A 10,652-nucleotide genomic window follows, 5' to 3' on the forward strand; every position below is an offset into this window, starting at 1 on the left:
TCACCACCCCCGCACTCGCGCCGGATTTAGCCGCAGGGAGGCTGGGAACATTGTCTTTATTTTAAGCCGCCGAGTGCGGCACGAACGCGGCTGCTCCCGACAAAGGGCTTCGCTAAGCGGCTGCGGGCGGAGCACGTGGGGGTCCGGCCCGGCCCCCACGTGACCCCGGTCTCCTGCTGCCCTGACCCTCTCCAGTTTTTACCCCCTCTGTTCAGGTGGGGGCGGGGCCGACACAGGACTTGGGGTCTGTGCTCCTGCTGGTTGCTATTTTTGATCAGCGTTGGATGACTCGGTCTAAGCATAAATGCTTCTAAGTAGAAAAAAAAAAAAGAGCGAAGTTGTCCTGGGTTCGAATCCAACTTTAGGTTGGTTCATTTGCACTGCCTGGTAAGTTAAGAGTTTTCCTCTAGGTCTATTTAATCAGTGACGTGGGAGTACCTCCTCCCATAATGGGGAAGTTACATCAAACGGCACCTTCATTGTCTGAAAGAGAAAGCCATTATTGTTACTTATAATAGGTATTGGGCGCTTACTCGGCTAGGCTCTCTTAAGAGCTTTACTTTAATTAAAACTGTCGCTCACTGTTCCGTGTGGTAAGCCTTTTCTTGTTCCCATTTTACAGATTGAATAGATTTACAAAAAACGTGCCTTGGACTTTAAGGAGGGTTCAATGCGCCTGAACAATCCTGGGGTGGGAAGCCGGTGGCAGCTCTCAGGCTGCAGTTTGAAGGAAGAAAGGGCTAGTATTTTCCTTACAAAGTTAAAATTCTGTTTATTGTGTATGGTGTGGCCTCACGCATGTGCAACATTCGCTCAGGTGGAGGTCAGAAGGTAACTTGCAGGAGAGGGTTTCTCTCCTTTCACTGTGTGGGTCCTGAGGATTCAATTCAGATGCGTCAGGTTGGAGGTGAGCGCCTCCCATCGCTGAGCTTTCCGGAAGTTCTGGTCAGTTTTTTCCCAAAGACCTCCATGGGATGGGGAGTGTTCATGTAGAGCACCGCACCCCTTTTTACTTATATCCTTATGCTTGGTTTCAGTCCAGGACAGAATCTCAAACCTCACTAAACTTTCAGGGTACCACTTCCTTTGAGCTAAAAGATGGTGACCCTGGGAAGCGAGGCCAATTCTTCCAGTTTACCTGGCCTGTGACCTGCACGTGGTCCTGAGGGCCCTTGCGGGAGGGTGGTGGTCCAGAAGAGTCACCACTCCTGAGGATGGACAGACAGACGACCTAACAGTGCACCTCTTCACTTGTTAGAAGTCTTTAGTTTTAACCTTCCCAGATCTCCTACACTCCAAAGGATTGGTTGGGGCTTCGGATGGGCCAGGGCAAACTCAGCCACAACAAAATTATGGGTCAGGAAATTGAGGTTTTACAGTCCGGTTCTTAAGATGAACGAATGTACACATACAGTCTACTCAACCAATTCTTCACCTTCCCAGCCGATGGAATCCAGTTTCTCTTAGCAGGGGGTGACTTGGAAGCAGTCTCCCATCTATCCCCCACCTCCCAGTCCTGAGTTTTCAGGGACCTTGGTGCAGCAGAGCACTTTATGACCCCTGGGGCTCCTTGGTCCCCACTGTGGAGTTTAGGTGGCAGGCAAGGTCTGGCCCAGGATTTGAACACTGAGAACTGAACCTCAGAACTGTGTTCTTTCCTACAAGGTGGCTCTAAAGAACCCCTATTCCTGCCTATGAGGACAGGACTCAGAGCTCAGGACCACTTGTGGCTGCCTAGGAGTTGGCTACATCTTAGAAGCGCGGTCTAGATCCAGGGAAGAGCAGTGAACCTTCTGCTCAACTCCGAAATCAGTTCAGAAATTGATTAATTTTCATTCAGCCACATGACCAAAAAGCAAGCCCGGGAAGAAAGGGTTTATTTGGCTTACATTTCCAGAGTTCACGAACCTATTTTTTTTTTCCCCTCCCGGGAAGGGAAACAGTAATACTTTCCTTCATGGAGGTGCATAAGGAAGGGTATAACACTACCACCCAGAAGGAGAGAAAAGCTGGTTGCTTGTTTGTGTGTGTGCTCTCACAGTTGAGGCTCCTTGGAGCCAGGGAACCTATGTGCAGGTCAGAGGACAATTTGTGGGTGCTAGGGACGGGACTCAGGTTAGAGGCTTATGGCTGGCCACAGCGTCTTCACCCTAGTGTCCTTCTCTAGCTCTCCATTCAGAAACTTCAGGACATTTTTCTCAGTCTTCACAACAGCCCCACGATGCAGAGCAATTTGGTCCCTGTTTTGCTAATAGGAAACAGACCTGAGAGGTTAGGGTAATTCACTCTGCTGTTTTTACCCCTTCACATTTTGTGGTTAAAATTCCTTGTTCCCAGCTTGGAGCCTAATTAGCCGGAAACCCTCTTCACCATTTGTAAGAAGAAGGGACATTCCAGGAAATCTGAAGCCCCCCCTCACTCTGCAGTAATATAATAGTGGCAACAACAACAACAGCTATTATTATTATTTTGAGACAGGCTCTCATGTAGCCCAGGCTGAGGCCAAACTTGCTTTGTAGCTGAGGATGGCCTTGAACAACTACCTCCTCCTCCTCCTCCTCCTCCTCCTCCTCCTTTCTTCTTCTTCTTCTTTCTTTTTTTTTTTTTTTTTTTTCTTTTTTTAAGAGATGGGGCCCGAACCCAGAGCCTTGCTCTTGCTAGGCAAGCGCTCTACCACTGAGCTAAATCCCCAGCCCCTTCTTCTTCTTTTAAAAAGATTTTTATTTATTTATTTCATGTACGTGAATACACTGTCTCTGTCTTCAGACACACCAGAAGAGGGCATCGGATCCCATTAAAAATGGTTGGGAGCCACCATGTGGTTGCTGGGACTTGAACTCAGGACCTCTGGGAAAGTAGTCACTGCTCTTAACACTGAGCCACCTCTCCAGCCCCAACCTTGAACTTCTTATCCTTTTGCTTGCAGAGATCACCAGAGCACGATATCCATACTGGTTTTGTGTGGTGCTCGGGGTAGAATCCAGGCTTCCTGCATACTGAAGTGCTGAGCTCTGCAGTCTCAACCTGCAGTCCCAGTATTTAATGGAAACCTGAGTGCATCAAGTATGTGGCAGCCTGGTTTTGAGTGTTTTACGTGTTTGTAATTAATTAAAAAAGTATTTAAAAAAACAAAACAACAACAACAACAACAACAACAAAAAACCAAAAAAAAACCAAACAGGGCCTGACTATGCACCCCTGACTTGGAACTTACCAAGATCTACTGGCCCTACCTCTGGAACGCTGGGGTCAAAGGTCTGTTTTACTACACCTGGCTCATTTAAACTTTTTAGGTTTATTTATTTTATTTTATGTGATGGGTATTTTGCCTGTATACACGTCTGTGCACCGAGTGCATGCATTCCCGGGAAGGTCAGAAGAAAGTGTTGGGTCCTCTGGGACTGGAGTTATGGATGGTTGTGCATCATCATGTGGGTCCTAAGAACTAAACTCTGGTAGGAGCAGAACCAGGGCACTTGACTTCTAATTATTGCTTTTGTAACGAAGGTTCCTGGATGTCCATGTGTCCACATCATGTTACCCCTTGACCCCTTTTCACTCTCTCTGCCTGTGTCTGTGGGCAATCAATCAGCCCATGGAAACGATGAAAGGGGATAGCTGACTCCATAATGTTGTACCCTGAGTCAAGTGCCTTTTAGCTCTGGACCTGTAAAATCAAGCCTACAAGATCCTGGTCCTTTGAAGGCCCCTTGTCTGCCCCTAAGGCCTCCTGTCAGCTTCAGTACTAACGTGGGTGGGGTGGGTGGGGTGGGGGGACATGGCGGCTGACCAGGGTGGAGATTGATGAGCGAGGACCTCAGGCCGCTTGTTCTGCTCGGTGATTAACTCTGCAGAATTGAGTTAGGGCTGAAGCTCTCTGGCTGAAGCAGGGAAGGAGGAGGGGCAGAAATGGCAGCTCCTTGGTCCTGGTAGTGGTTTGTGAGGGCCTGGAGTCCTGTAAGCCCACAGGGATTAGCAGCAGTAGAGGAAGCTTGTGGGACCTCCGGGGTATGGCAGCGATGTTCCTCGCTTTTTCCATCCTCTTTCCACAGAGGCTGAGCATGTCTCTGCTTCAGTGCTTGGCCAAGAAAGGAAGGAAGCCATTTCAAACTCAGAGGGACCACCGAACAGGACATGGCAGCAGGGCAGGGAGAGAAGCAGGTAGGTGCTGTGTCTGTCGGGTTTTGAATTATGGAAGACCAGTCTTTTTGGGCCCCAAAGCCCTCCCTTCTTGGGTGGCTTCGTGTTTCCATGCCTTTCTGATCTGTGAAGGGCTTTTCCTCTTGCAGACATATCTAGCCTGGTGACTTTCTTAACCACAGTAGTTAGTGAGTGGTTCTGCCTACTGACTGAGCTCACAGATTTCCTGGGAATAGGAGTAGGGGAAGGTGAAGAAAGGCAGAGGGATGGTCAGGAGACGCTGGACCCAGTGAGGAGGGTGTAGGCCTTGGGGAGGAGGAAGACCTGGTTTAAGGAGTTCTATAATATGTTTGGGGCACCAGATTGGACCAAATTGGAGTCCATAGAGAACCCGGTGAAAGAAGGAATCATGGGCTTTGTCCCAGTCTCTGTTACACCATCCGTGAATTTGGTACAGGGGAGACAATGATATGTGAGATGGGGCCAAGGTGTTATTCCATCTCTCATGTTCTCTGAAGATGCTTTACCTGGGTTTGGCCTGAGTTCTGTCTTGCTCCCTCTTCTTCGAACTCCAGTTTCCAGGGAAGTAGAATGGGAGGCCCAGCCAGCAAAATGTACTGTTTTGGATGTGAGTGGATGTTATGCATAGCGGGGAAAAAGCCTTTATGGCTTTTCTCACAGGAAACTGTTGGAGCTGGATTTTTCAGGTATGCAAGACATTTGCCTACCAAACCTGGAGAGCTGAGTTTGATCCCAGGAGCCCATGGGAAAGATGGGGCGATGGCTGACTCTATAACGTACCCTGAACCTGTAGCTCTGCACCCGTGAAGTCAAGCCAATGTGTATACCTCTAACACACCATGGCCAGAGAGACATGAGGTGAGTACAGTCGAGATGGCGAGCTTGGTTGTCAACTTGACATAGCCAGGAATAGGGAAGTTAAGCTAAGAAATTGCCTCAGTCGTATTGGCTTTGTTGGCATGTCTGTGGAGGCATTTTCTTGATTCTAGTGGTGTGACATGTGTGCCCTCCATTGTAAAAACACACACACACACACACACACACACACACACACACACACACACACACACACACACATTAAAAATTAAAAAAAAAACAAAAAAAAACACACAAAAGGGCCTGCAAGGTGGTTTAGTGGGCGAAGGTGATTGCTACCAAGCTCGATGACCTGAGTTTAATCTCTAGGACTCACAAGGTGGAAAGAGAAAATCAACCTTGCAAGTTGTCCTTTGACCTCCACATGTGCACTGTGGCATGCCCTCCAGTAAACTTACTCAAAAGCTCTCAAAACAAAAGAAAACAAAAAAAAGAATCAACTCAGGAAACTAGTAGAGCTTTCTTTCTGGTGGGAATCCACCAGGACCTTTCAGTGTCCAATGCGTAACAACTTTTGTTTTGAAACAGGGACCCAGAGAGCCTTGAACTTCATATGCAGCAAAGGCTGGCCTGGGCTTTCTGATCATCCTGTTTCTCTCTCCCCTGTGTTTGATCGCGGGCGTGGGATACCAGGCCCTCCTTTCTGCAGGCTCTTTTTGATGTGAAGTGTTTCACTTGGTCTGGCTGCTGAGGATCATGCTTGGGTCACCCCCGACTAGGTACAGAGAAACCCTCTGGCTCTGACACAGGAGAGCTTTAGGCCTGAATTCCTCCCTTCAAGGGCTTCCTTCCCAGGCCTCCGCCTTTCCTGGATGCTTCCCACCTCTGGGTTGTTTCCCCGCTCTCCTCAGGGTGCTCTTTTTGTGTGTGCCTGGCTTCCTGTGGCCTCCTTGTTTAGCTTCATTGAAGACTCAGACTTCAGTCTTGAAGATCCTTCCTTGAGGCTCTTCAGTGACCCGAGGGCCACTATTTGAGGTCTCCTGGCAGGGTTCAGTATGGTAGTCACCCTCAAAACCAGATTGCTTCTTCCTTGTCCTAAAGCCAAGCCCTTGCTCCAGATTTCCTAGGCTGAGTTTCAACCCCAGCCCCAGTGTCAGTCAACAGGCACTGTGTGACTGTCTCTATTTCCCAGCTCTGAACTATTGTTAACCCACACCTCCAAGGCCCTGTCCTGCTTCCTATCGGCAGCATCTAGTTTTCCTTTCCAAAGTGGTTTCTGAGATTTTGGGCTCTTAAGGGTTAAGAGGCAGTCCCTTCCTCTCTCCAGCTGCAGCTGCAACCTACTTGGATTTTGGGCCTGGGCCAGATGAGGTCGAGTATTTAGAGTAATCCTACCCTATTCCCAGCCTGGTTCAAGTGGAGGGAACCCCTGGTAGGTAAAAAGTACAGATTGCAAACAGGGACAGTTCCGGCAGGTAAGTGGGATGTGGGAGTTCGGAGTTCGCTTGTTTTAGTCGATTCTCTATGGTCAGTAACAATACCACAGACTGGATGAACTACAGAGAAAAGAAATTTATTTTGGCCTACGATTCTGGAGGTCTAAGGCTGAGGGGCTACCTTGAGGCAGTCCATAGCATCACATGACAAGAGACACAAAGTTCTCCTCTCATGTGTCTATTAGTATACATTTTCTTATAGAGATACCAATATAATCATGGGGGGGGGGCTCCACACTGATCTGATGGCATTGTCTAATCTTTTGTTTAATTTTTTTTTTAATGGCTGTGTATAGACCAGCTTGTGGTTATAGTTTCTTTTTTTTTTTTTTTAAGATTTTATTTTATTGTATATGAGTACACTGTAGCTGCCTTCAGACACACCAGAAGAGGGCATCAGATCTCATTACAGATGGTTGTGAGCCACCATGTGGTTGCTGGGATTTGAACTCAGGACCTCAGGAAGAGCAGTTGGTGCTCTTAACCACTGAGCCATCTCTCCAGCCCGTTTAATTTTTTTTTATCTCTTTGTTTATTTGTGGTTTTTCGATTGTTTAATTTTTTAAATTAAATTTGAATTCTCTCTCTCTCTCTCTCTCTCTCTCTCTCTCTCTCTCTCTCTCTCTCTGTAGGTCTGAGAACATCTTGTAGGATTTATGAATCCCGGGGATTGAACTCAGGTCATCAGGTTTGGATACAAGCGCCTCTACCCACTGAGCCATCCCAGCTGCCAGCCACTGTCTAATCCTAATCATTCCGAAAGTTTGCATCTCTAAGCATTAGAGCGGGGTTGTTTTCATCCTTTTGATACCTCAGTCTGGGGATTAAATTCCGACTTGGATTTTGAAGGAGACAAATCATATTAAAATTCTGTCTCAGGCCCCCTGTAAGAGTTAATGTCGGTTTGACAGGATCTAGAATTACCAGGAGGGATTTTCTAGATTAGGTTAATGAGGTAGGAGGACCTACCTAGGTGTGGGCAGCACCATCCCCTAGGCTGGGAATCTGGACAGCATAAAATGGAGAAAGCTAGTGACACCCGCATTCTTCTCTGTCTGCTTCCTGACTGTGGATTCGATGTGACCAGCTGCCCACCCTCTTGCTGCCATGACTTCCCTGCTATGATGCACTGTACTCTGTACCTCTAAACTTCAACCGAGAGCCAGAACAGACCCTTCTCTCTTCAAGTTGATCTCGTCAGATACATTGTCACAGTGATGAGAAAAGCAACCAGCTCATCCCCAATACTCCTTCCAATACAAATACAGTAATTATTTCACCACAAACCCCCACTTCTTAAATTGGTCTAGCATCAATTAAGGAGTCCAGAGTTCAAGATCATCTGAGACTCAAAGCAAATGCCTTTTAGCTCTGAACCTGTGAAATTAAACCAATGTATTTGCCTTCAACACACAGGCATAGGACAGACACAAGGTTTGTACACCCTGAGATGGTGAGCTTGGTTGTCAACTTGACATAGCCAGGAGTAGGGAACTTCAGCTAAGGAATCGCCTCAGTCTTCGTGGCTTGTCGACATGTCAGTGGAGACATTTCCTTGATGTTAATTGATGTATGGGGGGTCCAGATCATTGTGGCCCATGGATTCTTCTTGTCTGTGACAGCCTCTAGTTTGAAATCTCTCCTGAATGTGCTGTTTACTTTCTTCCCTGGCCAAGCCGTGAATCTTCTAATTGGTTTTACTCTGCGTTTCATTTCACAGCAGATCTGACTATTGAGTAACCAGCAATACTCACACCACAGTCTGAGTGTTCGGCTGTGAAATTTTCACTCAGTGAACTAGTGTGCTGTATCTCTAAGCTTAACTTTCCAAAGTCGATTTTTGTTTCTTTTTTTAAGGATTTATTTATTATATGTAAGTACACTGTAGCTGTCTTCATGACACCAGAAGAGGACATCAGATCCCATTACAGATGGTTGTGAGCCACCATGTGTTTGCTGGGATTTGAACTCAGGACCTTTGGAAGAGCAGTCAGTGCTCTTAACCACTGAGCCATCTCTCCAGCCCTTTTTTCTTTTCTCTTTTTCCTTTCCTTTCCTTTCTTTCCTTTCCTTTCCTTTCCTTTCCTTCTCTTTCCTTTCCTTCTCTCCCTCCCCCATCCCCTCTCTCTTTTGAGACAGGTCTCTCTATGGAGTCCTGACTGTCTTGGAGGTTGCTATGTAGATTGGACTGGTCTTGAACTAACAGAGATCCACTCACTAGAATCACCCACAATGCCCCAGGCTCCATGCGATATTTATACCTTTTATAAACTTTCCTCCTGCCTCCTGGATGTTGTTCTTCCTTTGTCCCCTTTGGTGTTCCTTATCTTCCCACTCTGTAGACTTTGGAGAAACTGGCCTCAACCTGTGATCCTTCATATCCACGGCCAGGTGAGTTTATGGCACCCAAACACGGATGATTCCCAAGTTTATACTCCCAGGCTGTGTTCTCCACAGAACAGCAGCTTACAGATTTCCTCATCTGTGGCAGCTCCCGTCTTAGGAATGTTATGAGGATTAAGCGATCCAGGCCTGTGAAGTGGATACTATGATTTTAAGTGTTTTCTATTAATCTCTTTATTTTATTTTTTGTGGCGGTGGGGATGAAACTCGGGGCTTTACTCCTGCCAGGCAAGCGCTCCACCACTGAACCGCACGCCAAGCAGAGCTCGCTTGATGGTGCAGCTGTTATCACTGTTATCACTGTTGTTGTTCCTGCCAGCCAGCTCCTTTTGGACATCTAGAATCATCTCCGACATGACTCATCTCAAACCCCAAACTTTTGCTATCTGCAGCGCTGTCTCTCTCAGTAGATGACAACCGGGTCCTCCCAGGAACTTAGGACAAGAATCTTGGAGTCATCTTGCCTCTCCTATTTTTTCTCTCTCACATCCCAAATAGGATCCATTAGAAAATCCATTATCTCTCCCTGGCATATATTCAGAGTGTGGCCGCTGTGGCCTTTGCCTGTGTCACCCTGAGTGATCTCCTCCACACCGCCTCTTGCTTCTACCCAGGTTTGTTCTCAACACAGCATCTAGAAGGTTCTTTTCTGATATGAGTTGAGTCATGTTTGCTAATGCTCTGACTTCCTGTCTTTTCCCTTTCAACCTGCATGGCCTGTGAGCTGCCTTCTCATACCCGTTCCTCTGCTCACCTCCACCCCTTGGTTGTTCTCGGATGCGCCAAACGCTTTCCTGTCTGAGGACTTTCTACTACTCTTGCCTTTGCCATAGCAAAACAGATCGATTTTTTTCTCTTTTAAAAATAATTAGATAAGAATTTCTGTCCTGTTCTCCCCATCACCTTTAAATTTTCTTTTATGCGCATGGGGTTTGGTCTGCATGAGTATCTGCGCACCGGGTGCGTGAAGTGCCTGTGGAAGCCAGAAGAGGGCGTTAGATTCCTGAACTGGAATTACAGGCAGTTGTGAGCTGGGAATGAACCCCTGGTCCTCTGGAAGAGCAGCTAGTGCGCTTAGGTGCCGAGCTCTCTCTCCACACCCATGTTGCCAAGTTTCTACAGATTATGATAGAGTTGGCACAAAACATTGGAAGTTTGGGGGCAGTGAGCTGGCCATACGGAGACATCCTAGAGACCTTGTTAGGGCCAGATTTCTAAAGTCCTTGGGGAGATGGCTTAATGGTAAAACTGCTTGCTGTTCAAGTGCCAAGGCCTGAGTTTGAGTCCTCAGAATGTCTGTAAAAATCTAGAGGCAGCAATGCACATTTGTAATCCCAGTGCTCCTATGGGGAGATGGGAGGCGGAAGCAGAAAAACCCTTGGAAGCTCAAGGGTCAGCCAGTCTGGTTTGCACAGTGTTGAACGAGAGACTGCGTCAAACGAGGTGGAAGACTGACATGCGGCTTGCCCTCCTGAGGGCGAAAGACACGCTTTTGACACATGTCTGCCTCCATTCATATACATGAGCATGGATGTGTGCACGTGTGTGTGCGCACGCACGCACGCACACACACACACACAGATTAAAAAGCAAGCAAAAAGTTCTCGAATGTCCTTGATCTGCAGGAAAGCGTGTGTGTGCAGGGAAGGATTGAGAGCAAAGTAAAACGAGGGACTGAAGCAGTCATCGCAGGTGTTTTAATGCACTGCTAGAATGTAAAAATGGATGCTCAAAACTATGATAAAATATGAATTATTTTGGGAGGCAGAGGCAGGC

This window comes from Rattus rattus, chromosome 2 (assembly GCF_011064425.1).
Source record: "Rattus rattus isolate New Zealand chromosome 2, Rrattus_CSIRO_v1, whole genome shotgun sequence".
NCBI classification, from domain to species: domain Eukaryota; kingdom Metazoa; phylum Chordata; class Mammalia; order Rodentia; family Muridae; genus Rattus; species Rattus rattus.